This window comes from Ixodes scapularis, unplaced genomic scaffold, assembly GCF_016920785.2.
Source record: "Ixodes scapularis isolate PalLabHiFi unplaced genomic scaffold, ASM1692078v2 PGA_scaffold1__304_contigs__length_218370807, whole genome shotgun sequence".
In the NCBI taxonomy this organism is placed as follows: domain Eukaryota; kingdom Metazoa; phylum Arthropoda; class Arachnida; order Ixodida; family Ixodidae; genus Ixodes; species Ixodes scapularis.
Window position 1 is genome coordinate 113,028,994 of NW_024609846.1, and position 24,875 is coordinate 113,053,868.

The window sequence follows — 24,875 nt, forward strand, 5'->3', positions numbered from 1 at the left end:
CACCATTATTGAAATTCTGCCATCGACCGACTCAATGCTTCCAACAAGACACAAGACAGCAGTTTTTCAAAGGTTACTACTTACTGCGATATAGAGACTTCCATTTCGAACGCTTGGAACTCCAGTTCATCGGCGTCACCGACTTGTCTATCAGCAAACCTGCTGAGCACCTTGTGCGCTTTCTTCTCGCACCCCCGCAAATATCAGAGGCACGTGGCTTACACTGGTTAATAGACCCATTTAAAGAATACGCGCCAACTATCCGACATTTGCTTGTGCACGTACTCAGAGTTTCTATCAAACACAAGGGTTGCGTCATCTTTTGGAGTGAATTCGGTTTGGCTCGTGTCGAGAACGAGCGCTGCGTCAGTGCCCGTTGAGGACTCGTATCCGATCAGGCGATTCGTGCCCAAGAAATGGCGACAGACAATGTTGCTTGATGGGTTTGGAAAAAGGTCTGTTCCATTCGCCATTGTTCAGAAAGACGTCTTTTCCAGCAAAGAAGCATAAACTAAAATGAAAGATGCACAAATAACCGAAGTAGGAAGCCTAAACTTCATGGCCTCCGGTCTGGTCTTCCTGAAGCTTAAACTTCGTGTCATTTAATCTAGTCCTTCTGACGTACGGCCAAGTCTACTTGTCACCGAAATGCATGTCCTAGTTCTACAAGAGCGGAGCACTCGTCTTGGAGACCCGCAACTCTCACCCTGCATTGCATATATCTAAGTGAATCAAACGATATCAATGGCCACTTTCGAGTACCGCTATTTGTCTGAGAAAACATTCGCCAGGTTTTTCTAGGCCTGTATACGCCGCTTTGAGACTTGCGCTCTAAAGGAAAATAATTCCCTATAATATGTGTCGGTTTTCCACAAACATTTGCCAGGACTCGGAAGAAGTTTGGTGGATAAAACATGTTTCTCCAGGGCACCTCTTTATCATTGAAATTTTTAACGTCCGCAATGAGATATGGGGAGATAGGCGGACTACGCGCGTATTGACTCAACTGGAAGCAGTTGCATCATCCGTACACCTTCAAATGCTGAATAATGAAACTAAAACCTTTGTGAGGCCATGAGTGAAAAATGGCGCCCTGGGCCATTATTTCTATCTCACCTGACATTCCTGCAGAGTGGAGCGTTTAACCCGATACATGGGGAGGCTACCATTTATCCCTATAATGATCAACGAACCCAGACCTCCGAAGCCAACGTGCAAATATGTACGCGTCGAAAAGTGGGATACATCTAGAGCTCATATAAAAGGACACGCGTCAACCTCACAAAAGAACCATCAATCTTCAACAAATATGTTGTATCTCTGCCCACGAAACCCATCCGTGTTCCTACCCGTTTCAGACCCCATCTCACATTCATCAACCTACAGGGCAACCCGGAGAAGAACCTAGCGGCCCGTTCTCAGGGTAAATGGATTCTACAACCTTCCTTTAACCAACCGCCTTTCAATAATGTAGGAAGTTCCGCGGGCAGGGCAGCTCATTTCCATTCAACCATACAACGGCAAATTAAAAGTCAAATGGGGAGAGATTTACGCGCCAAACGAACGAAGGGCGTTTGGCACGCCCCAGCAAATGACTGGGAATTAATTTTGACCAACTGGGGATCTATTGACGTGCAACCGACATCTCGGTTATACGGCGTCTTCACCGTATATATCAAGCCTCCGTAACCTTGCATCGCCAGCCCTCCTTCTCACTTCAACCACAAAATCTACACGTTATGCAACTGTTCACTTTGCGATATGTGCTGATGACACGACACTGTCTTGCGTTCGTTACTCATGAGGTGCGAAAAATATCAGTTTGCGTTCTCGAAGGGTGCTTGGCATGATTGTGAAAGCAACGGAAGCCCTAAGGCATCTTTCTTCCATCAGAACTGCGTTCCTGTGCTGCCGACCCAATAGAGCACCGAGCAGAATAGTATAGATAACGTACCGACGATGATATGGGACGCCCTTTTTAGCATGTTACAGTCATGCCTTGTTAATATTCCCACGCTCGTCGGCGAGCGACTGCGTGCATGGCCAAGTCATTCCACTTCCGGCCGCCGAAGCGTACGGACGTGCGATGTCTAGCTCCGAAGGAGCGGTGTCAGCGGCCCACGCCGGCCGCGGTATCAGGGCTAACGATAACGGAGATTATCAAGTCATTCTGCCTGCTCTGCCTACAGGACCCGTTGTTTTAAACACCGTTTTTTTTCACGCTGACGTGAAGGGGCGGCCGTACCGCGTCGACGACTTCCGCGACGCGTTGGCTCCCCGCGGTTTTCTCCCCGAGGTCGCCGCCCTCGGGGCTTACCGCATGAACCATGTGTGGGCGGCGACGTTCAAGACCACCGAGGGCAAAACGAAGATGCTCGCCACGCCGGAGCTGACCGTCAAGGGCCGCCGATGCCTCGTCGTCGACCCGTGCCACCAGGACGTTCGAGTGAAGCTCCATTGGCTCCTTTTCAACGTCACCGACGATGACGTGAGAGCGGCCCTGGCGCCGTACGGTAAGGTCCTCGAGGTGGCCAGGGAAAAGTGGCGTGTCGACGGCTGCCAGACCGTGGGCACCATGACACGCACGGCGGTGCTCAGGCTCAAGGCGGGCGTCACGCTCGATGACATCCCGCACCAGCTGCTGGTGAGCGGTGAGTTGGCTCTCATCGTCGTGCCTGGCAGGGCCCCGCTCTGCCTCCGTTGCCAGCGGACGGGGCACATCCGCAAGGAGTGCCGCGTCCCGAGGTGTAACGTCTGTCGTCGCTTCGGCCACGAGGGCTCCCAGTGCGTCCGGTCTTACGCGGCGGTTGCTGCGCCTGAGGGTGGCTTGGAGAAATCTGAGCTCCTAATGGACGAGGCCGAAGCCGAGGAGACCAGTGCGGGTTCAACTGGCAAGGAGAGTCCTCTGGCGGGCGGGCCCCCTGAACCTGCAGGCGGTGCGGCCCCGAACACCAGCGGCACAACACCATTTGCGGTCGAGGCAGGGCAGGCGGGGCAGCGGGATAGACCTGCGGTGGAGACGTCTGCACCGCACAATGAGGCAGAAGTCGCCCCCAACGTCGCCAACGAGGATCCAGCCGCCGATGTCACCATGGCCGACCCGGATGCCTCTGCGGGCGGTGCGGCCGCGAAAAGGACACGGGAGGATGACGCCTCGGACCCTACGGCGGTGAAGCAAGAGGAGCCGCCCCCTAAAGCGACACCCATGTGGAGGCGTCGCGCAGTCAAGCCCAACATCCCTGCGGATGGCACAAGGGGGGCTAAGCCTCCCCCGTGAGCGTGTGCGCCGGAGGTCGAACGGGGCGTCTGAGTCTGCGACAGACCATCGTAGAGACGTGTCAGACAGCCTTTTCCAGCCGAGGTAAGCTCCGTGCGGTCCGTGGCTCCTCCTCCTGAATGGCGGTGATATTACAAGCACCTCTAAGAGCGGCAACGATTAATGTCCGCGGGCTTGCAGCCCGGCGCCGGCAATACCAGCTGAGCCGACTGTTTTCTGAGAACGAGCTTGATATCATCGCTGTTCAGGAGACAAAGGTCGAGAGCCAAGAGCGGACGGACCGCATGGTGCACCCTTTTCGAACTTTTTTTAACGTTTGTGTGGCGCACGCCGATGGAACTTCGGGCGGCTGTTGTTTGTTTATTCGCCGGTCACTAGGTGTGATTGAGACGGCTATGTTTGCGTGTGCTTTCGGCCGCTTTGTTATCTGCGATTTTTCATTTTCTAACGTCGAATGGCGTGTCATTTGTGTTTACGCACAGACTCGCGAGCGCGAGCGCAAAGTTTTTTTCGAAACTATTAACGAGTATATTAACTGTGCGAGGTATGTTATTTTGCTTGGCGATTTTAATTGTGTGTGCGCGCCTGAGGATCGCTCGAATCAGGCCCGCGTCCGCGACCACAGCGCTATTTTATTAAACGATATTGTCGCGGAAAATTTATTAGAGGACGTAGCATCTGTTTCCTCCAAACGCAGCGTACCTTTCACCCATTTTCAAGGCCAAAGCCACGCCCGGCTCGACAGAGCATACATATCCCTGGATTTAGTTCCTTTGTGCTCGGATTACCTGGTTCAGCCTGTGTCCTTCAGTGATCACGCTCTAGTTATGTTTACTCTTGGGAGGAAAGTCAAAGTGCCTCAGTGGAACTGGTCATTATGGAAGTTGAACAGTTGCCTCCTGAAGGATGAAGTTTTTAAATCAAAGGTAGATGCTCTATTCAAGGAACTATACGAGGATAAACAGACAGTATGGGGGGTGAGGTGGGAATTTTTTAAAGAGGGAGTTAAAATGGCTGCTATTGAGAGGAGTACTATTCTCAGTAAACAGAGGAAGCAGAAGGAGAAGGAGCTGCGGCGCCAGCTGAACATCCTCCTGATCGAAGAAAGCGCGAAGCCAGGCGAGTTTGTCGATGAAATAAGAAGTATCAAAAATCAACTGGAGGTCATTGACTGCGAAACGTACCGTGGGGCTGTTGTGCGGGCGCGATCTGAAAGGTTGTGGCTAAGTGAAAAGCCGACGAAGCGGGCGCTCAGTGATGAAAAACGGCAGGCGCAGCGAAACGAGATTAAAGAAATACGATATAATAACACGATAACTCGCGATAAAGATATAATCGAGAAAGCATTTGTTGAGCATTTCCGGGGTCTCTTTGCGTGTAGTGCTATTGCTGACGACAGCTTTAATGATAAATATTTGCCCTTAATGCCGAAATTACAAGATGACGTTCGCGAAAAATTAGAGGCGCCGATTACAGTTTGTGAGATTGAGACGGCCATTGATGAACTAACTTCTGGCAAAACGCCCGGCCCGGACGGCCTCAGTGCGGAATTTTATAAATTGTTTAAAAGGGAGGCAGCCGACGCCTTGTATCAGGTGATAACGGAGGCGTATTGTAAGCGTGTTTTGCCGCCCTCCTTTTTGAGGACACACACTGTCCTCATCCCAAAGGTCGACGACCCCGTAAGGCTTTTGTCAGTCGACTCCTACAGGCCAATAAGTCTAACAAATGTTGACTATAAAATTTTTATGAAAGTCCTCGCCAGGCGTTTACAGAATGTTATAACTAGTCTTGTGGGACCGCATCAGACATGCGGTATTAAAGGGCGCACTATTTTTACGAATATTCATGTAGCAAGAAGTATTCTGGAATGTTGCGATGATCTCGGTTGCCGTGTGGCCATGTTGCAGTTAGACCTGGAGAAGGCGTTCGACCGGGTGTCGCACAAGATTCTTTTTCGTATTTTGGAACACGCGAACGTCGGGTCCTCAATATTAGACGGTTTAAAAATGGCGTACGCGAATTGTACAACGTCTATTATTGTAAATAAGAAAGCTAGTGAAAGTGTACCTGTCCTTTCGTCTGTAAGGCAAGGCTGTCCACTGTCCCCCTTGCTATTTGCAATATACTTAGAACCTTTTTGTTTAAAACTGATTCACAATGTAAACATACGTGGCTTCAGGCTGGAGTCTTGCGAGGTAAAAGTTCTGTCCTACGCGGACGACGTTGCGGTCTTCTGCGTCGATCAGGACAGCGTGCGTGAGGCGGTCCGTGTTGCTTCTTCGTTTTGCAAGAATACGGGGAATGTTATTAACTGGGGGAAATGCGCCGGTTTCTGGCACGGAAACTGGGACTCCAAGCCGGAGGTTTTTTTAAACGTTCAGTGGGTAGCCATGCCCGCAAAGTATCTTGGTGTGCCGCTCGAGCACTACCGGGACTGCACGCTACTGTGGAGTGAAGAAACGGAAAGAGTGAAGGCCAAAGTGGAGGGTTGGAAGGGTAGAGACTTGTCTATGTTTGCGCGCGCTACAGTTTGTAATTTATTTTTGATCGCTAAAATTTGGTATATGTTGCAAGTGCTGTCAATGTCGCGCCTTAACGTGCAGAGGCTGCACAGAGTATTCGCCGTTTTTATTTGGAGTTCGTGCTGGGAGCGTTCGGCTCGCACGAATTTGTTCCGGTCTGTTCGCAATGGAGGTCTGGGATTGTCGCACCTGTTTATGCGGCAAATAGTGCCTCGTTTTGTGTTTTTCCGTGACCAGCAAGACTCCTTTTTGCGTGCAGTCATGCAGGTGCGACTGCGAAATGCACTACCTGAGTACGTAGTGTCAACCAGTGACGGTTACTGCGCTAGTATTCAAGGTTTTCTCCGTGAAGTGGTACTTTCTGTTCGTTTTCTAGCGGTACGCTTTTCTATGGAGTATCTGAGTTCCGTGCCTCGAAAACGACTCTACAAAGATCTAGCAGACGTTTTGCTGCCCATCCCTCTCTACAGGTCATTGTACGGGTGGGGCCCAGGGCAGGATGTGCTTAAAAGGGTAAAGAGTATGCCGGTCAAACCATCGACGAAAACTTTCTTCTTTAAACTACACTGTGGCACGCTCCCAGTCAAACCGTGGCTCAAAGCGAAAGGTATTTTTGTGCCGTGGTCTGTAAATTGTTTTCTTTGTAAGGTTCCCGAGTCTATAGAGCACGTGTTCATCGACTGCTGGGACGCTGTGTTCCTGTGGGATGTTCTTCAGCGCACGTTGAAGAAAGACATGCCTCTAACTGCGTATGGGATTCGTTTCTTGCCACTAGAGAACGAAGGTGGCATCCCGTACGACATGTTTATGCTCCTCGGCCTCCACAGCCTGTGGAGGACTAGGACGGGTGTGCATAACGCTGATGTAAATGTGCGTCCTGCGAGAGATTATTTCATTGAAAACGTTTCCTATATTCGCGAGGTATTCCGCGCGCTGCCTGAACCGCCTGAATGGTTGCGAATACTTGATGATTTGGTCTCGTTGAAGCGCTTTTAAATGTACTAGCGGCAGCTGCGCTTGGCTGGCGCGTTTTAACTTTGTGTACATATGTATGTGGTTGCGTCCCTTGTGTTGGCTTATGTCAAAGCAGGCAATAAAGAAAAAAAAAAAAAAAGCGTGCATGGCCAAGTGGTTACCGCGCTTTACTGTCGCGCTGAAAGTGTGGGTTCGATTCCAGTCAGTGGAATGCTCTTTTATTTGTTCTTTCAACATTGCGTTCTCGTAAGTTCGAGAACATTCTCGTCTGATCGAGTTCCGAATGTTCCAGTCGCCGCACAATCTAGGCCGATCGATCCAGAAGCCACCGCGCCTACATAAGGGACTCCGCGTGCTGATCTGCAGTCAGTTTCGCCCCAGCGTTCGACTCTGCTGCTCCGCCGCCTCCGACGTCCGCGACGCTCTGTTACTAGCGTTTGTACCCTTTTATTTTTGGCACAAGTTCGCCCCATTAAACGTTCATTCCTTTCTGTTTATTTATTGTTCTTTTGGTCACCACCCGTGACAATATTAACCCAGTGAATTGGGGTAACCTGCTATATAGACATTTTCGGAGAAGAACTGGTCAATTACATGCATTTCTGTTTCGTTACTACTGCTACCACATATTATAGACACTTTTTTGGGGGAACGGGTATGTCCATATTAACGAGACATTACTGTACTCATGGTACCTGGGCGTCCTGAGTGAAAACCACGTTACCTGTCGTCCAGAAGAAAAAAGCCTGCCAACTAAGTGTCATCTGAGAGGGCTGCTTATAGCGCAGACAACTAGACATTGATCCACAAGCACTTTTAGCACTGTATCGTCGGCTAATCCTCTCTAGGACTTTACACTGTACCCCTACCTAACCTCGGTACGTCCCAAATACAACAGGTGCGGCTAGGTCGTTGCGCGCTGCAACAATGTTTGCACGCGGTGCGACACTAAAGGCCTGTACACGCATACAGCGGAGCGCAAAGTTAGCGCTAAGTTAGCGCTAAGTTAGCGCTACGTGAGTGCTCGAAGGAGCGCTCATGTGGCGCTTCGTGGCGCGTGACTCCGTTCTAATATAGCGCGTGATTAGCGCTCCAGTAACGCCTTGTTAGCGCTTCAGTAGCGCCTTGTTAGCGCTTCATGTACCTCGGTGCTGCAGATTAGCGCGTGCACTGCGGTTTCGGTTCCAGTGGTTGGGTGGGCACCAACAGTACCATGGCGGACATCTGGGACGCTCAAATAGAAACCCGAACAAATGCTCTCACATACGCAATTAGTGCATATGTGTCTGGACGACTGAACGCCCAGAAGAGCCTTCTGGGTGCGTGAAATCTTTCGCTACCGAGATACCGAAGGGTACATGGCGAGCCTTGTTCCCAGGCTGAGGGACGAGAGTTCTTGCGAAAGTGATTATCTCTTAACTGCGTGTCTTTGAAACCAGGGTAACCCATGTCGAATAGAAATCGATGAGGTCGTACCCAACCAATTAGTCGCTCTAGGTCCATGACTCTGGATCATCTGCCCGACCATTTACTTGGAGAGCGGCTCTTTTATTTTCTCTTCTTTCGCCACCAAAGGAAAAAAATAACAACGGAATCGCCGTGCACGCGCTGTTCCGCAGCAGCAAGCAGGGCACAAGGAGCGTGAGAGCGGTAGCAGAGCGCTTCTGAAGCGCTAACAGAGCGCTGCTGAAGCGCTAACCGAGCACTAGGTCACGCGCTAGGAAGCGCAACATGGAGCGCTCACGTAGCGCTAACTTAGCGCTCCGCTGTATGAGTGAACTGGCCTTTACAGAGGCAAAAGAAACCCCATTCTCTGTACATAGAAGAGAACGAACAATGTGCCATCTCGTGCGTCTCCACGACGCCACGTCGGTCAAAGCTCCCACGGCTAGACTGCGGTCCAAGTTCCTCTCTGACAGAAGCCTTGCCGCGAGGGGGGGGGAGGGAGGGAGGGAGGGAGGGAGGGGGGGAGGGGCTATCGCAGTGAAATTTGAAAACCAGATTGGACGTCCTGAAGAGTCACCGCACCCTCACTTCCCCATGCAACCTTTCCACATTCAGATATGAAAGACACTCTTCCATTATTTTAGTGAGAAGTATCTCTCGCACCTTTCGTAGCCCGTTCTCTCACTGGTTATCAACTCGACAGAAAGTACAATGGCTGGTTACATGCTTTTACAGATCGATAGAATAAGCCTGAAAGAGCATCATCTGCTGAGCGGCTTTTTTGTCACGTCCACCAACATGCAACAAGCAGGTAGACTCAACTTTTGAACAACGTCGTGAACTGCAGGGATACAGCAACTGTCAGCTCAAGAAACGCTGTCACTCCGTAGTCAATGGTATTGCAGCATTGGCTGATAGCAACGTTGAAGAACCAGTCCCAATGCCAGAGGTGTAAACATGGTCAGACACGCCCTGCATTGTTACTTGAGCTGCCAGCAATTATAGTAGCTATCTGCATGGCTCTGTGGACGCTGCTCGGACTTCAGGTTATCTCGGCTATCATTTAAATGTATTACAGGAGCGCCCTTCGCTCCCTTGAAAATACGTCAGATGCTCCGCCACTTGCACAGAAAGTGGCCCACATGGCCACTTACATTGAAGCAAAAGCATGAAAGTTTACCATCTAGTGTATCCCATCCCACTGCGGCAGAGCAACGAACGGGTCTATTCCCTTGTGAATGTGTGACGTGACCAGAACGCTCCAGAATATTTTACCCCGTGATTCAGCGAGGTCAAGCGTCTATATTCAATCTCATCACAAATCTGCGACATCGGAAAGACGGAGTCGTATCTGGCGACGCCCCTCCTCCCTGCGTAAGCATAAACTTAGCTGGTGAGCTTCCAGCTTTTTGCATCGGCCTAGAGCGGACTGCCCACTTAAAAGAGAAAGCCACGCAATATTTCACAAAAATAATAATCTAAATTGCGTCATTCCTTAAACTTTAGGAGACACCGAACACGTCCTACGCTTGTGTCCAAGATATAACAGCCCTCGAACCGTACTTTACACCACCTTGCAAGCATCTGCCGTGGCGATCATCATGACCCACCAACTCATGTTTTCGAAAGGTGGCAAACGACCCACGGATCTCACTGATCGAGCGGTTTTGAAGTTTCTCGAAAAAGGTACCTCACAATGCTCCCGTGATACAGCCTGAAGAACAGATAACAGTCCAGGGCGGCTGTTATCTGTTTTTCAGGCACTGACAGAAAAAGCGTGGGGCAGAGTGTGATCGCTGATCTGAGAAAGAACGGCTACCCTACAAGGTTCATCCAACAAGTCACCAAACGTACGGTTCACGCTCGCCAAAACCCACAACCAAAGGGAGCTGCGCCGCATCGCCTCATCACGCACATCAGCGTTCCCTACGTTCAAGGTACTAGCGAAGCACTATCACGGGTGCTCGCAAAACAAGGCATTCACGTGGCTCACAAACCGATATCCACTCTTGGACGATTCATGCCAAGACCAAAAGATCGCCCCCCCCCCCCCCCCCCCCCCCCCAAGGAAAAAGCACCGGGAGTTGTTTACCGGATCCCCTGCTTAAAATATCCTGCATCTTACATCGGCGCAACAAAAAACTTTATGGAAAGGTTACGCCAACACAAGAACGATGTACTATCGGGGAAAAATGAAATGCGAACAGAGGAGCGCGTGGCTCGCGGTACAGGCTGCGCCGCCTGGAAGTGAGCCTAGGAGCGAGGGTGCGTGGCCTACTCCGATGTGTTTACGTCCTTCGCTTTGCGCTCCCCCAGCTTCAGCAGTGCGCCTCTTAGTGCGCTGAAAGCTATCACCGCTATCTTTGCTGGCTCAGCGCGTGCGGTGCAAAGAAGCTCGCCGCACTCGCCGAGCAGGCAAAGATAGCGGTGACAGCTTTCAGCGCACTGAGAGGCGCACTGCTGAAGCTGGGGGAGCGCCAATCGAGAGGCGTGAACACATCGAAGTAGGTCACGCACCCTCGCCCTTAGGTTCACTTCCAGGCGGCGCAGCCTGTACCGCGAGCCACGCGCTCCGCTGTTCGCATTTCATTTTTCCCCGATAGTACGAAATTCGACCGAGAACGCAGTGCTCTTGTGGAGCGCTGTGACACCTTTGACCATCCGATAGACTTCGCGAACGCGTCCGTTCTTGATGTTGAAACCAATCTCCGAAAAAGGCATCACCTTGAATCATGGTACATCCAAAATACACCAGGAAATATCAACAAATCTATGGGTACCTTACCATCTGTTTATGTGAGTGAACCACGACACGTGATTAGAAAAAGACTGGATGGCAAGGCGGAAGCGCGATTAGAAGATATTCGTGCCACCAAAGAAGACGAGGCTGCTTGCACGCACGAAATCAATCGCCCCTGAAGACGAAACCGAACTGGGTTTGAAACGTTGGGTCCGAGTTTAATTTTTGGTTGGAGTCAAATATTTTTCCACATTCCGACCCTCAAAGCTTTTACGTATGATCCACTAAAGCTATCTTATATTGTGAGAACGCTTACACTTAGTGCTTCAGGCGATTTCAAAATCCCTACAAGGATATACGCAACATTGCAAAATAGAAGTTGCGGGTAATCACGTTTATTATTCTTCAAATGTTCATCCAAAAAGACATCCACGCTATGAAATGAACGAGTGAGCCAAGAGAAGTACATACACAATGGCATCTTTATATATATTTAGAAAATGTGCAGAAAAGCGTGATGAAGGAAACAGACTCATATATAGATAAGGTCATATGTGTTGATCGTCTCAAGGAAGATCAAAAATCGCCGTTTGCGCAGCAGCCCTGGGGACAAATTCCTTGATGATGTCGTCCAGGTTGAGCTTGGCGTTCCTTCCTTTTTTAATGTGCAAAATAAGGAGGTGTATTAGCCTCCCCTGTGTCATACGGCTGCGTAGATGCGTTTTAATTCGGCGTAAGGTACTAAACGAGCGCCTTCCGAATCGACAGATGCAGGCACAGAATAAAGTTTTGTATATTTTACGACTTTGTCCAAGAGGTCATGAATTTCATCATATTTTGCCTGTAGTGGCCTCAATATGGCGTCAATTGTGAGGGAATCAAGGTTTCATAAAAGAGCGGGCAAAAGTAAAAGCTGCGCAGAGTCGGACCAGATCAAAATCACATGCGTGCACTCCTAGGGCCTCTTTCAGGTCATCTGTTCTGAACTCCCTTCCCCGGCGGCGTTAAAGGGGCACTGACACATCAAAATCTTTTTTTTTAATTATTATTATTATTATTATCATCCGTAACGATTGAAAGCGATGCCGGGACATTCCTCAAAATTCGAAACCTGGGAATTCATTATTTCTGAATTAAAAAAACAATTTCCAAATGCCGAATTTGAAGTTCCCGCACGATTCGCGCCAGTGCAGTGAGTCGAATTTTGCGGTTTCCTGCGACTCGACTTTCTTTCAGACCTCCGCTCCAAGCTTCGAAGCAAAGCGCCGTTGGCCGTTGCCGCCGCGACCCGAAGCGAGGAGGAGGTGAGCAGGCGGGATAGAAGGCAGCCGGCGTTGGAAAAAAACGGTTTCTTCCCCGACTCGCCGGTCACCCTCGGCTTGAGCGCCGCCAAGTTTTCCGAGGGAGGATACAAATCCAGGAAGCTACATCTCACCGGTATTTAAAAAAAAAGGGGCCGTAGTGCGTTCGCATTTGCGTTAAAAAAACATGTTTTACGATTGCCGTTATTAAATGCTATAGAAATGTCGCCTACAAAGCTTCTAAATTTCCTGATTTTTGACGTCACCGATCAAAAGAAGCGAGGAGGTGAGCGCGGGAGATATAAACACCAAAAATAAAAAGGCGCGCGCGCGCGCAAGAAATTTTTTTTTTTTTTTTTTTTTTTTGTGCGATGCGTTTTTTTTTTTGCGTTGTAGTGGTTTAACACTGTTTAATACTGAGATTACATAGGATTGTTGGAGGTTACATTGCGATGCTCAGCTTACACCGCGGGAGGCCTTTCCCAGCATGCCTCTCGGTAGTCGATGCTCTTTCGGCTGCTTGGAGTTGAGGAGTTCAAACACAAACTGAAACTACACACTACATCTCTCCCCCATTTGGAGGCAGTCTGCAAGAGGCTAACACCGTTCCACGAGTCTTTTTGGCCTCGTCCGCTGCCGATGTGGACGACTTGACGACTGTGAAGTTGCCTGCCTGGGCATCATCATCTCTGGGACTGATTCTGGCCCTCCAACGTAGTTGGGCATTCACAGCTTCTTGAAGCACGTCTTGTTTCGGCAAACGTTTTTTCCTTCTTTGCTTGCAGCGATGATTGTGTTTCCCTTTGTGGCGATGACTGTCAGTTGTTCTGGGTCGTATACTGATTGATGTTTCCTTCTTGTTTCGCGCTTTCTGAAGACTCCCTCCCCCACAGAGAATTCGCGATGGTGTGCCCGTCTGCGTTGATCAGCATAAGCCTTGATGTTCTTTTTTTTTTTTTTTTTGATGATCTTGTGTTTCTGTTTGCTGACATTCTGGTGGCATAACAGTGAACGGTAGACCTTTGGCAACCCTTCCAAACATCATGCCGTATGGTGTGCAGCCTGTGGTTAGGTGTGGAGTCTACCGGTAGCTGGCAAGGTGTGCGTCTAGTTCCATCTCGAGATCCTTGGCCTCCAGGTGAGCGGTCTGGATGAGTTTCACAAGAGGCCTCATAAACCTCTCCACGGTGCCGTTAGCTTGAGGCCAATATGGAGTCACTTTTCTGCGGTGAAAATTCAGTTCTGCAGCACGAGATGCCATGTCCTTGCCGTTGAAGGGTGGACCATTGTCGGACTTAACCACGCCTGGTGCCCCAAAGAGAGCAAAAGTCTTGCGGAGTCTTGGAAGTATCTGTTCGGCAGATGTTGACCGAACCACCTCCATCACTGGGAAGCGAGATTGCTCGTCGATGATAACAGGCAGGTATTTTCCTGACTGCAAGGGGCCATGAAGGTCGATAGCCACATCTCCCCAGGGTCGCTCAGGAAGTTTGATCATGCTGAGTGGTTCCTGGTGCGACCTCTCGTCGCAAGCTTGACACGAAACACAGGCCTAGATAGTTTCGGTTCAGAGATTGTCCATTTTTGGGAACCACACCTTTGTGCGTAAAAGCTGTTTTGTTTTTACCATACCCTGATGGCCAACATGAGCCAGCTGCACTGCACGTGTGCGTAGAGGTCTGGGTGTCAGGATCCTTGTGCCCCGAAGGATGATGTTGGTCTGTGTGCAGAGCTGCTCTCTCACTTTCGTGAGTGTATTGATCTCCTCTGTGTCTCTGGTGGAGGGGAACTCCTTTGCCTGTCGGTGGCTTCCGCAATGGCCGTGTAAAGCCTGTCCGCAGTGGCCGTCTAAAGCTTGTCCGCACTTGCTCGAACCTTGTCAAGGGACAGTGCTTTAGGCCAAGCTGTTTCCAAGGTGAAGCAAATAAACTCTTCAGTCGAGCGTTGGAAATCCTCTTTTGGTGCCTCAACAGGGTGTCGGGAGAAATAGTCAGCAGGGTTATGGTCTCCAGGCCGATATTTCACCTCAAAGCCATACAGCTGCACCCGAAGGCGCCATCTCTCAATCCTGGGAGAGGTGTTGGTTGCTTTTGTCATGAATATGGTCGTCAGAGGTTTGTGATCCGTTACGACCACAAACGGCGCTCCATAGATGTACAGGTGGAAATGTTCACACGCCCACACTATGGCCAGGGCCTCTCGTTTTGTTTGCGAATATCGTTGTTCGGTTGGTGTCAGCGAGCGACTGGAGTACAGCACTGGTCTTGGATGGGGTCACCATGACTGTGCTGCGTGAGTACTGCACCCAATCCAAAAGGACTGTCGTCAACAATCAGTGTTGTTTGTGCTCCTGGGTTAAAGTATGCAAGAGTCGTTGCGTTCGTGACGGCCTCCTTGATTTGGGAGAAAGCGTCTTGCTGCTCTGGGCCCCATTGCCAGGCGGCGTCTTTGCGAAGCAAATTCCGAAGTGGTGCGGAGATTGTGGCGAAGTTTGATACGAAGGGAGAACAGTATGTCGCAAACCCAAGGAAACTCCTCAGTTCCTTGACAGACTCTGGGGTCGGTGCCTTCTGGATGGTTGCCACTTTGCTGGGTGAAACTTTTAGCCCTTCGCTGCCAAATACAAAGCCAAAGAACTCTAGCTTGGGGTCATAGAAGGAGCTTTTGGCAGCGTTCACCGTGAGTCCAGTCTGCATGAGTCGCTCAAGTGTTGCATGCAGGGCCTTGTCATGTTCCTCTCTTGTGGATCCATGGACGAGAATATCGTCGCTGGTGTTGAGCCTGCCAGGTATGTCTGCGATGACATTGGTGATAGCACGTTGGAATGCCTCAGCAGCTAAGCATATTCCGAAGAAAAGGCGCTTGTATCTGAACAGGCCAGATGGTGTCGTAAAGGTGGTGATCGTGCGAGAGTTCTGGTCAATCTCCAGCTGATGGTATCCGTGTCGTAAGTCGATTTTCGAAAACACACTGGAATGTGTCAGCTCAGCAGCCATATCCTTGAGGGTCGGGGTAGGATGTCGCTCCCTCTGGATGGCCACATTGGCTTTGCGCATGTCCACACAGATGCGGACCTGGGTTGGATCTGATGCCTTTGGGACGATCACAATTGGGTAAACCCACGGGGTAGGTCCCCACTGGTTCAATGATGTCTGCCTCGAGTAGTGCTTGAAGTTCAGCTTCCACCTTGGATCGGAGGTGGAAGGGTACTCGGCGAGGTTTCTGGGCCACAAGAGGTAAGTCAGGGTTGATGTGGAGATGCACACATGTCCCTTTGAGCTTGCCGATCCCATTGGTGAGCTCTGGGTATCCTCGGAGAGGGTCAGGGGTACTCAGCGAGTGCACAATGTGTAGCAAGCCCAACGAGTGGCTGACTCCCGGCTGAGTAGCGTCGCTAGCGCGTGGTTGTCCTTGACGACGTGTACAACCGTCTGGCAGCGTTGTCCTTCATAGTTCAGCTGCACTGGAAATTCACCGAGAATGTGCAGAGGTTTCGAAGATCCATAAGGGAAGACCTGGCGTGTTGAAGCTTGCAGACAAGGCTTCTGAGTAAGCAAGTTGAAAGTGTGCTCACGCATGGTGCTGACAGTTGCGCCTGAGTCAATGATGGCCTTGGTTGTACCAAAAGAGCCGTAGGTGATGGATGCTTGTGGCAACTTCTTGTGTCGGTCGTCCGTCGGGAAGATAGACTCCGTAGGAGCCACTCTTGTTAGGGTGTTGGTCTTATCCAGTGGCCGTCGCTCTGGTCGTCGCTCTGGTCGTCGCTCTGGTCGTCGCGATGACCTGCAGACTCGTGCAAAAGGGTTTGCCTTGCCACAGCTGTTGCAGATCTGTCCCCTTGCCGGGCAGAGTTCTGAGCGTTGTGGGTATGTACCGCCGCAATGTCCACACGTGCGGTCATTTTGTTGTCGGGATGACAGGTTTTTTCCTATGACATCTTTTCCTTTGGAGCGTGAAGGTCGGTGTGTCTGCACCTGCAGGGTGACATTCTGTAGTCCAGCCAGGGCGCTTTCCATACTTTTGGCTTGCCGGTCTGCCATCTCCGTGGTGCGCGCAAGTCCGAGCAGTTGTGTCAGCGTCATGTCCGGCTTGTGGAGCGACTTGCGTCTTAGGGTTGCCGACGAGAAAGTTTGAATGATGTGGGACTTAAGTTCGGCGTCCAGGTTGGTGAATCCGCACAGCATGGCGATGTGCCGTATCCTCGCGTGATACGTGTCAATACTCTCGTCGCCGAGCTGACGCTCCTGCCGGAACAGGCAGCGTTGGTATTCGTAGTTGGCCTTTGGGTCGAAGTGTTTCGTCAGCTGATCGACCGCGAGCTTGTAGGCGTTGGGAGCGGTACCCCTGGTGGAGTCGGCCGTCGCCGTCGCTGGTAGCGTTTCCTAGATGTCGCACACCTCGTCGACTGCGTAGTGCAGCAGCATCACTTTCGAACGTGTCGGGTCCTTTATGTTGCACGCCAAAAGAAAGTTGTCGAATCGCGTTACCCACTTCCGCCAGCGGGGTCCCACGGAAGATGCATCTTCGTGCACAACGAAGCTTGAGAATGGTGGTAGGATAAACATGTCGAGGAAGGTGTTGGTTCCACGTGGTGCGGTGGTGGCGACCTTCAGTGGTTGGGTGCGGACGGTTGATGGTCAAGAAAACCATCGATGTAGTGCAGCGTGTGTGCATGGGATGTCGACTTTTATCCTCGTCGCCAATGTAGTGGTTTAACACCGTTTAATACTGAGATTACATAGGATTGTTGGAGGTTACATTGCAATGCTCCGCTTACACCGCGGGAGGCCTGTCCCAGCATGCCTCCCGGTAGTCGATGCTCTTTCGGCTGCTCGGAGTTGAGTTCAAACACAAACTGAAACTAGACACTACATGCGTGTCTATGACTACAACTTGCATCGTTTTAGACAATTAAAAAGGATACGACCTTTGGGGTGTCAGTGCCCCTTTAATCAAGGTGCTGTCTAGCTATACTAGCTGCTTCAAACAAGGCTGTTTAAACCGCCATTGAATTTCACTCAGAATGCAGTCTACAGCCGCAAAGTACTCCCTCCGTAACACTGCCTTGCAATCGAGTACAACTGGCAGAGAAGGTGTGTTGCTCATTTCAAACCTTTTGGCGGTTTTGTCGGCCTTGCGCTGCGAGGGTTCTTCAAACCTGGCCACATTGCAGTTGAGCTCGTGCAGTCCCACAACTCGTTCAAACGTGACTTCAGACCGCAGACGGGACATTGCCTCGCAGAGTCTCTGCAGCTACTTTGATATGCCTGCGGCGCGAAACGCTGAACGTTGCAGTACCCTTGCAAGTTCTACGCATGGGCCGAACAAAGCTATAGAAATGTTTATTCCTAGCAGTGTTTCAGACCTTTTCAAAAGCCTCTCATAACCCTTCGAAATGGCCCTGCTGTTGTCTGCAATCGCATATTCACTTTGTAGCAGCTCGTTCAGTGTCTCCTGAACTCTAGCATAGTTTTCAGCGAACCTTTTCATTGACTTCACTCTGACAGTCCACCTTGTTGGGCAAAGCGGAAGGAAGAGGGTCATTTGGCATTGATCCGGCCTCTTCCGCCGCATCGCGTACTGGAAGAATTGCAATAGATGAATAAACAGCTTTGCGTTTCTTCGAAGCGAGTATTGCATTTGAAACGTCCTTCACGGTACTGAGAGCATTGTCAATGATGTCGCAGCTACGGCTAGCTTGCTGTAACACGAGATCGAGGTCTAAGCTGTGGTTGCCGCAATGCACATACGTGGACCTCGGCTCAGAATCCCTAATTTCTTTCTGCACGCCTGAGAAACGGCCGGACATGTTGGTGGCCCCGTCAAAGCAATTGCCACGCAGACTATGGAAATCAAGGCCAAGGCGCGAAATCATGTCTTTGATGGTCGTATACGACGCTTCATGCCTGCTGTCTGGGATGTTGTACAGGCCAATTAAGTCTTCTTGGACGTCGAGCGTCTTGCTGTCAACCCACCATATACAGAGGGTAAACTGTTCCTCGACAGCTACATCAGTTGTGCCGTCAGCAATGATGCCATATAACGGGCTGGAGCCGGCTGTATTGCGTGGGCCATGATCTCAACCAGCTCGTTCTGCACATCACCGCTTAACCACTTGTCCCTTTTCGTCATCCACCTTTTCAGGGCGGGAACATCCCCCGATCTTTCATGAAGCAAATTAAGCAAGTTTCCATCATCTTCTCTGCGTCCCATTAGAGCTTGGCCTGTGCGGCAAAGGTAGCGAAGAGAGCTCGCTATGACCCTTAGTGCCGCCCTGGCTTCTTCCTGTTGTTTGATGCACTGCGTTGTTAAGAGCTACGCAACACGAATACCTCTCCGCCTCGACAGGTTGTGTGTGGTAAAGATATTCGAAGTGAAACTGGCTCTTTCCATGGCGTCTAAAGTTTTCTGTAGCTTTTTTCCGGTTGTTAAAGCCACTCTTAACAAAGGCTAGCTTCACTGCACCATATTTGCATCCCCCTTCCTTGAAAAATAAGCTGCACTAAAGGCACAACACCGCATCGCTCTTGCTGTCGCCAGAAAGTCATAGGAATCTTTTGAACCAATCTCGCTGACACGACCTGCTAGTTTTGTTTTTGAGTCTCTAGTGAGAGCTCGAGCGACTAGTGACACTGACTTTTGATCTATCAGTCCAGCAATTTTAATATTGGAGATGGGGGCTGGGGGGGAAAACGGTCGGAGTGGGGGGGCTCAGCCCCATCCTGAAAAATCTCGGGGGGGAGGGGAGGGGGGGGAAAGCTCTGTCCCCCCCCCCCGCCGGTTGCGGAGTCCCTGGGTGGAAACTGCCGTTTGCAGCTGGCGATACACTTAGGGTCCTAACGGGACGACAAGGTTGTTGTAGTAGCACTGGTCCTCGCTTGTGAGGTGACGTTGTGCGCGGCTCCGAAATTTCGAGGCTGTCGCAGTGCTAGATTCTACTGTTGGCCGCCAGACATGCCAGTGCGGCAGACTCATTCGATGTGGCTCGTTTTCTTTGCACTGGATGTTCTTGAATCGGAAGTTTGCACGGGGGTGCGCACCCCACACCCGTAGCAAGATCCGTAAGACGATGGTTGTTGGTCGCCCTGCCCGAGATCGGCCCGTTTTGAATGTTGCAATTGGTTGGACGCGGTCGTTTCACTTTCTTCCGACCGCCGAATCCGCGTGCTCTTCGCAGCCTCCTCTGGCGCCAGAGCCTCCTTCTGGGCTACGCTAAAAATCAGCTGTTTTTTTTTGTTTTTTTTTGTGTGTGTGTGTGTCCATGTGTTAGCGTGTGTGTGTGCTGAGTGTTCGTTTGGTCTGCGGTGTGTGTGTGCGTGCGTGTGTGGGTGCGTGTGTGTGTGTGTGTTAGTCGATTTTGAAGATAGGCTTTGTCGCAGAGCCCGCAGACCGAACGATGACTCAGCATTTCTTCTATGTTGAGAAAAGTGCAGTGTTGGGTCCGGGCGCCGGAGCTCGGTGATGAAAGAAGACACCGTCTCCTCCGCGCCTTGGTTTTGTCTGTAGAACATGCTCCTTCGGGCGGTCTCTGACGGCTGAGGCGAGGAGGGAGCTTTCAACATCTCGAAGACCTCCGCCAACGACGTCGGTTGTGGCGTTTCTGGGACCACAAGGCACTGTTGTAGATTGAAAGTCTCCGTGCCACATACATTGAAGAATACCACCAAACGGCGCTTCTCTCCCGCCACTGCATTTGCGTCGAGAAAAAAAAATTTAACCTCGAAACGTGCGAGTCCAACTTCGCCGGCGTCGGTGGGTAAAACGGCTCAATCTGGCCCAGCGTTGACGTCACTGTTGGCAGATGAGGTGTGCATGTCACTACCGCAGCTTCGACATGGTGATTCAAGGAGAAGCCAGGCTCTTTAAATCGACTGCAAAATTCGGTTTCTTAACCTATCGCGCTACGACTTTGTGCAGCGTTGCCCACAGATGGTGCTTCTTTTTTTTTTTTTTTTTTTTTTTGTAAAATTTGCAAAGAGCGAACTTACCCGAGGAAAAAGAGAAGAAAGAAAAAGGCTTAGCTTCTATGGAAACGCAGCGACGCCACCGGTCTTCAAACAACACGGCGTCGTTTCGCACGGGAGACAAGAGATGGCGCAACGAACGCCGCCAGCGAACGAGCATACGGCGCCGAGAGCCGGCGTCTTTAGCAGACGATCTTTTCGACTCAAAAGCGGCGCGCGTTCCGCAGGCGGCGACAGTGGCAGAAACAAAAACAGGCGCGGTAACAACAAGGAACTGCAGTTTCTTGTCTGCTAAAGACGCCATTCTCGGCTTCGTGTGCTCGTTCGTTGGCGGCAGTTGGCGTCGCGACCGCTTGCGCCATCTCTTGTCTCCCGTGCGAAACGGCGCCGTGTTGTCTGAAGACCGGTAGCTTCGCTACGTTTCCATGGGAGCTAAGCCTTTTTCTTTCTTTACTTTTTCATGAGGTAAGTTCGCTTTTTGCAGATTTTACAAAAAAGAAAAAAAAAAGCACAATCTGTGGGCAACGCTGCACAAAGTCGTAGCGCGATAGGTTAAGAAACCGAATTTTGCGGTCGATTTAAAGAGTTTGGCCTCTCCTTGAATCACCCTATAGTTCATCCTCGTCACCACTGTTATGTCTTTGGCCGCGCAAAAGGCAACGATGGCTGTACTTGTACAAAATGTCACCAAAAAGAATTTACACGTCAAACTAATTTGCAAAAAGGAAAAAAAAAACGGCGTATTTTGTAGTGTGCTATAATTTCAAGTCGGGACTCCGAGTACAAAAAAAAAAGTAGGAAAATAAAAAGTGATTTTGTTTTCAAGGGCGGAGCGGCAGCTGTCGGGGAGACACCGAACGACAGCCGTGTTTCTTAGCCTCATCCAGAGATGGCGCTACGGATTCACTGGACGCTGACTGGACGCGTCGAGTGAAAAAGCTCGCTTTTAGCCTTTTACCCGAGTTTTTCTTTCCGAGTGATATTTGCCTAAATAAAGTTGTTTGGGTTTTCAGTTAAATTTGGCAGTGCTGAAAGTGTCACGCCATAAATATTTATGAACAAAACCGCCCAATGCTGCTCCAAAAATGACGTACCTTCGTCTGCGACGGTTCCTGTTTCATGCATCTTCTGCTGTAGCAGTTTGACGTTTGAATGAGACACGAGAGGCAGCCAGGAGTGCGCCCGAAAAAGCAGCAATTCGGTGGCTCTGAAAAGGGCGCCTGAAATCTGTTGTTGCGGTCAAGTCCTCATTCACACACCGTAACCAGTTTTCAGTAACCAGTGTGAATAAGGCATTTGACCGCCACTACAAAGACCATTGTTCAGATTTTAGCGGCTCTTCTCGGAGCCACCAAATAACTGCTCTTTCGGGCTGCCTCTCGTGTCTCATTCAAACGTCAAACCGCTAAAGCAGACGATGCACAAAACAAGAATCGTAGCAGACGACGGCTTGTCTTTTCTAGAGCAGCATTGGACGGTTTTGTTTATTAATATTTATGGCGTGACACTTTGTGCACTGCAAAACTTAACTGAAAACCCAAACAACTTCATTTTGGTAAATATCCCTCGAAACCAAAAACTCGGATAAAAGCGCGCTGTTTGTCTCGGCGCGTCCAGTCAGCGGTTAGTCAGTTCAGTGAATCCGTAGCGACATCTCTGGATAAAGCAAAGAAACGTGGCCGTCGTTCGGTGCCTCCCCGACAGCTGCCGCTCCGCCATTGAAAAAAAAAAAAAAATCAGTTTTATTTTCGTATTTTTTTCGTTTTTTTTTTTTTCGGTCAACAAAGTGACCCGGCCTTTACAGACATTTAAAAAAAAAAACAATTGCTACATAATCCGTCAGGTTTTCTTGTTTTTTTTCTTCTTGCAAGCCAATGTAGCGTGTCATTTGTTTTTTGTTTGTTTTTTGTTTTTTCGCACCCTGTAGAACATTTTGTTTATTTTGAGAATAAGAAAACGATGGCGCATGCCATAGAGTTATTACAATAAACGCTAGAGGCTTAGCTGGCGCTAGTGTCTACGGGACTTCCGGTTGCAAATTGAAGCAGACAGCAAGCAGCCTACATTTCCAGCCTCCCTGTATATTCCTAAGGGAAAACGCACGTGAATCATCTTTTTGCCCGAAAATAATATGAATAACTTTTGTCATTTCGGTTGTACCGGAGAGTATGTACCTTTATTGGTATTGTGAACGTGTAATTGCTTTAGTTACAGCATTTTTCTTTACAGCTGAACGATGTTAAACTTCGCTCTATTTTAGGCCCAAACCTCTGTTGCAAGGAAGGTATGTAAAAACGAGCGACGATTCTAAGCAAACTAACGATGGAAAGGAATGTAGAGTGTGTTCATGGTTTGCTAACATTTCGGTGGTGCTTATTTATTTCTAATATGCCCGTCCTGTCATTGGATGAAAATGACTCTGTCGCGCATCTATGCGGTCGGTTAAAAAAACATTCGAACGCAAACAAAATAAAATACGTGAGCTACGAAAGGTGTGTCTTTTTATTATTTCCTATGTCGGGCAGTTTTTATCGGGCACCTGCTCTCTGGCTCCCCTATTTGCAAAGATTTGGAGCGTGCGGGTGATGGTTTGAACCCAGAACAAGTGTCTTCGCACATACTCATGAACAGAAAAAATAAAGCAATACTTATTTATTGCAAATCTGACTATATTACGTGGCTTTCAATTTATTTTGATCGTCTGCATGCACAAGGATTTACTTATCCAGTGTTACTGCGTAGTTCTTGCCGTCTCTCTTGGTTTTCCACGTGTCCTTCGTTCGTTTGGCACGTATATATCCCACATGCTGGAAAGTGTCGACGCCGTGTTCGCGCTAATAGTGTCCGACAGTGTACATAAATACTCGTAAGAAGCGGTTTTAGCATAGTTTTTTACGCCACGAGTTTCAAATAAAAATGCTGTGTACTGACAAATTATTTCGTCTGCGTGACTGAGAAATGTTCCAATGTGCCTAGTACGTACAAATTATTCGTGATGTTTGCTCTTATAACTAGGGTGTGTACTTTCCGGTGTTTATTTGTGAGAAAAATCGGCGGATGTTTTTCGGTGTTTATTTATTTTCAAAACACCGGTGTATTTCGGTGGAACGTCTCACGACGAGGCTAAAATCGGTGATTATCGGTGAAAAAAAAAGCGATTGATCACAGACAGAGAGTTCCAATTTTATTCACATAGTTCATACACTCCTTCTCTAGTAAGCAACTATTTCTCACACTTGGTTATTATAGTAGATGCAAGCACACTTTCATGCTTGCATCTACACGCAAGGAACGTGCTGCCGTAATGGCAGCACGTTCCTTGCGGTTCGCAACCCGCAATTATGAAAACGCACTCTCCTGTACGACACGGACGTTGGCATTGTCTTCCAAAATCCACAGCAACCTCTGAATACATGGCTTGCACCGACATCACTTGGCCAGACACAATGGGGAAAAGGCACGTGAGAGCCTACCCTCCACTGTGTTAATTTTTCCACAAAAGGGGGCCATGGGAGACACAATAGGGGAAAGGCGTATGAGAGCTTAGCAATTCCACAGCGTTCACCAGACGCTTTTGTCCCCCAGAAAGGAGGGCGGACTGACGCCACCTGCAAGCCATGTATAAACACTGGAAGAATGCAGGATCCACGAGATAATACGTTTGGCGAACCTCTACGAGGAAAGGGTTTCGCTAGGTCGGAAACTAGCAACGACCGGTGTTTTTCGGTTTTAACCAGGGCGAAAATATCCAACCACCGGTGTTTTTCGGTTTTAACCGATTTTATATTTTCGTCACCGACGGATGTTTATCGGTGTTTTTCGGTTAAAACCGGAAAATGCACACCCTACTTATAACCAACCGCAGAGAGAAAATGCTCTCGCTTTTTCCCATAGAAATGCATTACCGGAAGTCATTTTCTTTTTTGCTTGCTGTCTGCTTCAAAATGCAACACCACACTAGCGCCAGCTGAGCCTCTAGCGTTTATTATAATAACTCTATGCTGCCAACACTCGCACCCGATTGTCCTTCACTTCCGGTGGCACCCCCTGGCGGGTACAAAACAGTAGCCATTCATTAATACCATCCATGAAAAATGGCATGCCTACTTACTTTCCAAAAATTGAATAGCATTTACTTGCTATTATTTGATGGAGGAGGACGAAGACTCTTCAAAACTTCCATTTCCTGTCATTTTGTTCCTTTCTCGTCTTGTAGTCATTGAACCCTCGATTAAGTATGTGTCCCTGACAAAACATAAAACAACCCTCCTTCGCAGCCTTCAAGGTCGAAGGCTGCTGTTATTAAATAAATTAATACGTCTCTGTCCGAGCAAACATTGACGATGGCACCTCCACGCCGATCGCAGCAGAAGAAACGGCGCGCATCATCGCGAGGTCATCAAAAGTTTACTGCAAGATGCATCAGGATACGTTCGAGTACAAAAAGTGTTCCAGCTACCGCTGCGATTGTACGGTGGTTCCACACAGGACTGATCAATTTGGCTAAGCACCTGGATAGGACACGTACGCCACGAAATAAACTTTAGCCGATAAAAAAAAAAATATTTAGCGTTAAATTTACGTCCTGATACTCGCTCAGAGTGAGAAGCAGTTCCCAAATGTGCTTGTATTTTGGCGCGTTTATTC

At 49.5% G+C, this 24,875-nt stretch overlaps 1 pseudogene; it reads right to left on the bottom strand.

The window, feature by feature from the left end:
- Window positions 1-11,446: 11,446 nt before the first annotated feature.
- On the bottom strand, window positions 11,447-17,496 carry LOC120836708 (annotated as a pseudogene).
- Between the last annotated feature and the right edge of the window lie 7,379 nt (window positions 17,497-24,875).